At 43.1% G+C, this 4,269-nt stretch overlaps 1 pseudogene; it reads left to right on the top strand.

Moving 5' to 3' along the window:
• The first annotated feature begins 415 nt into the window (after positions 1-415).
• On the top strand, positions 416-901 carry LOC118856667 (annotated as a pseudogene).
• The last annotated feature ends 3,368 nt before the right edge of the window (positions 902-4,269 follow it).

Below are 4,269 nucleotides of genomic sequence, written 5' to 3'. Positions count from 1 at the left end.
GCCTGTGTCTCTTCAATATTATCACTTTGTTTTTACACACCACATTTTCTTTTTCCCATACTGTATCTCTGTGTTCCATCTCGGTCCGGGTACATGGAGGCCCTGTTTGGAGCATTCCTTAGAGCCTTTTCTCAAAACATGAAGAGTTCATGTCGAGGTCAGACTCAGCTCCGGGCCTCTACAATTACCCAGGCCACAACTTGCCTCTTAGATCGATGAGTTACATATAGGTCATGCTTCTCAAATAAGAGAAGATGCCTAGAGGAGGAGGCAGCTAGGATTCAAGTTACATAATTTGAGAAGGAAGAAATGAATGAACCAAGAAATCTCACTCTTAGCTGCCACCACCATCTTGCTGCCACCGAGTGTTGCCATCAGATGAAGCCCCCACCTCAGCTCCAGATCCACCAGCAGCATGAATCAAGAGAAATTAGCCAAGCTTCAGTCTCAGGTCTGGATAGGAGGCAAGGGCACAGTGAGCAGAAAGAAGGTGGTGGTGCATAGAATGGCCACAGCAGACGACAAGAAACTTCAGAGTTCTCTCAAAAAAATTGACCATGAATAATATTGCTGGGATTGAAGAGGTGAACATGATTAAAGATGATGGGATGGTTATTCATTTCAATAATCCCAAAGTCCAGGCTTCCCTCTCTGCCAACACCTTTGCAATCACTGGCCGTGCAGAAGCCACGCCAATCACAGAAATGCTTCCTGGAATATTAAATCAGCTCGGAGCTGACAGCTTAATGAGTCTTAGGAAGTTAGTGAAATAGTTGCCAAGGCATTGGGTGTTGTGTTGGATAGCAAAGCACCCAAGCCTGAAGACACTGACGAAGAGGATGACGGTGTGCCAGGTCTTGTAGAAAATTTTGACCAAGCATCAAAGAATGAAGCAAACTAGGGTGTGGTGATTCTTGGCAGCTGGCATGGGCTAGGTTAGAGAAAGGAGCAGGTGGCTCCAGAGCACTACAGTGGCAGAGAATGTCGCCTGTTAATAGTTCAGTAATATAAATATTTTGTATGTTAATGATGCTGTTTGTTCAGCATTTTTTCTGTCAGTTGATTTTGCATTTTGCACTTCTCCCAGGATCTCCTCTTTTTGGTCAAAATACGAAGTATTGGTGCAGCTTTGAGGGTTTTTGTGTGTTCGCCAGTGGGTTGTGTGTGGGTGTATGGGTGTGTGGGTGTGTGTACAGTGGAGAGCAAATTGGATAACAGTTCTATTGATCCTCCCCCTGCCCCCAGTAGAAAATAAAACAAATCTTTAAGTCCCTTCCTTTTTATCTTTGCCCAGTAGTGCACAGAAATAGTGAAAAGTGAATGTCTTGTCTACACTTCAATTACCCAAGACTGGGTTTCAATTTGCTTTGTTAACTATTGTATTTGCAAGTACTTTTCTGTGTGTAAAATGTCTTTCTGAGAACTGGGGGCCAGGCTTCCCGATAGGGCATGGGCTAGGAAATGCCTTTCACTCCATGGTCAGACCGGGTTTCTCTTTCCTTTCCTTTCTTCCTAGATGTTTCCTTGTCCCCTTTTGTCTTCAGATGGTTTGATCAGCCTTTGTTAGTGCTCCTTATCACCTCTTATTTACACTCAAAAGGATGTTCTCCAATAAGGGTTGTGTGAACAGTTAGACCCCTCTCCTTGTAAAGCGTTGTTTCTCTCATCCTGGGGAGCTGGCAGGGGCTGGTATGCCTTTGCAGAGAGACTTGACATCCCAACAGTCCTCACTGTTCTGAAAGACAGAGACAGCTCCCTTTCCAGCAAGTTTGGAACTAGCAGCCTTCTGTTGAATTGGAAGCAAATTGGGAAGTCTTCTTCTGTATCCACTGGGATGTCTATAGGATGATGATGCTGGCTTGGAAAGGGTGTTTTTGCCCTGCCTCCCTGCTATTGGCCTTGAAACCTACTTCTGGATTGGATTTCTCCATTGTTGTAGCTCATGGCACCCACCAATGTGTGTGTATAGAGTACAGCAGTGTTTAGGCGGGCTCCTCCTTCTGAAGGCTCAGGAGCATTCCTTCACCAGAAATTCCCTCAAGGCCTTGGGGAAAAGCCTTGCATCTTGACCAGTCTACCTTCACTGGAGCAGGCGTTGAGGGGGAGACTGAGGATCTGCAAGGGCCTCTCTGACCATCATCCTAACTATCCATGGCTTCCCTTCCTGGTGTGATGACTCTGTACCTGCAGAGCTTTGGAGACCAAGAACACCCCAGGGGTCTATAGATGACAGAAGCAGAGAGAGCACTTTTGTGGTTTGTTGTCCGAACTCCTTTGTGGATTTTATAGACTTGTTCATTTTCCTATTCTGTTTTATATAATGTATAACTATAAAATAAAATAACTATAAAAAAGGAAAAAAAGAAATCTCACTCTTCTTAAAGCGGGACATGGTAAAAGGGTGAACATTGTCAGGCAATCCTCAAGCCAAAGTCTATTTAATTGTGGTATAAAACCACTTCATTCTCAAGAGGCTATGGGCTGCTCTATTTAGTTGGTTCATGAAGGTGCTTAATGGTTGAAGCCTAGAGTCAGCTGTAGGCAGGACCTAATCATTCTCCTCTGAATGAATATTTGAGAGACAGCAGTTGTGTGTAGAACCTTAGAAAGGCTTCTATTCAGGAGAAGAAATGGTACTCTCCCTGAGATATGTTATCACCTAAGTAATGGACCTCAAGCAGACATCAGTTTTTTCTCTAGGAGTTTTTCTTTAGAAGTTTTATGGCCTTAGTAGCTGTTGTTGTTTGTCCTTTGTTCTTGAAGAGGACCAGTGACATAAGGGGGGGGTGATGTCTTGACTTTCAGATGAATTGGATATAAGTGAGGCAGAGACTTGCAAAATCATCAGCCTCTCTCCCTCCTCCAGAGCCATTGGAATCCAGTGACAAGACATGGGTCAAGACAACTGGCGATGGCCCTGGTTACAGTGGGAAACCATGGCCTTTTTAAGCTAAGGTCTCTCCCAGGGCTCAGTTTGTCTGAGTCAATGTCCATTCAATGATGAAAAGTTAGGTTGGACTTAAGGCAAAAAAAAATAGCCTAGTTTGCCTTCACAAAAGTGGCTAGATTGGAGACCAAATGCCAAGAATCAATCTTGCCAAGAAGGAGGCTATCTACATTCTGAATAAGAATAGAATCATCCTGAAATAGTATCATTAAGGTCTTTCTTAAGTATCTGTGAAAATAGAGAAGAGGATTCTATAGAATCTTGTGACTGCCTCATGAAAGTATATTGCAGCCTCTGATATGTGAGAGGGAAGAGGTATTGGGTAGAGATGGAAAAGAAAGCAGAACCTAGATCAACAACCATAAAATAATATACGTTTGAATGATGCAGCATAATATGGTGGCTGGGTTTGTAACAACTGGGAAAACAAGGCAAAATTACGGATTTATATCCATGGGCCTTAGACAAATAAGTAGGGTCCTCTTGCAGGTTTCATGACAAGTAACGTAGGAATATTACAAGGCCTAGTGGTTGGAATAATAATACCTTACTTCATAAGGGCAGAAGTTATCAGCCTGATGGCTTCCTGTGCTTCTAAGCACAGTGGATACCAATGAACTAGGACAAAGGTATCATAATTGGTACTGCTTTAAAATGTACCCTACCTCGTTAACATGCTTGGGACCAGGGACAGGGTGGGACTTATTTAAAAGTTGACTCCTATATATTAGAGGTTGCTTAAGGTGTGGATGGCTGTTTCAGAGCTGCCAAAATGGCACATTCATTCTCTGTCTGGAGCATGAAGAAAAATTCCGTCTGGAGTACAACATAAAATGAGGTCATCTTAAAAAGGAGGCTTCCCCCTAACAAATTTATGGGAGGGGGAGGGCTGAGCAAAGAGGCATGCCTGCTAGTCAGAAATAGGTCCTAAAGCAACAGAAGGAGGTTCAGTAACCCAGTGGGGAGCGAGCTTAATACTAATGCCATTGATAGCATATCAAGGAAATCTTGGACACCAGGAAGGAAATTATAAAGTCATCAAGCAGGATGATTTCAGAAATACCTCGAAAGACTTACATGAACTGATACAAAGTGAAGTGAGCAGAACCAGGAGAACATTGTACACAGTAACAGCAATATCGTAAGATGAACAAGTGCGAAGGACTTAGCGCTTCTCAGCAATACAGCCAAGACAATTCCAAAGAACTGATGATGAAAAATGCTATCTGTCTCCAGAGAAAGAACTGATGTCATTTGACTAGAGACCAAAGCATACTATTTTCTCCTTTCTTCCCTTCTTTTTTTCTTTTCTTTCTTTCCTT

Source organism: Trichosurus vulpecula, chromosome 7 (assembly GCF_011100635.1).
Source record: "Trichosurus vulpecula isolate mTriVul1 chromosome 7, mTriVul1.pri, whole genome shotgun sequence".
Classification (NCBI taxonomy): domain Eukaryota; kingdom Metazoa; phylum Chordata; class Mammalia; order Diprotodontia; family Phalangeridae; genus Trichosurus; species Trichosurus vulpecula.
This window is presented reverse-complemented; position numbering and strand designations above follow the sequence as displayed.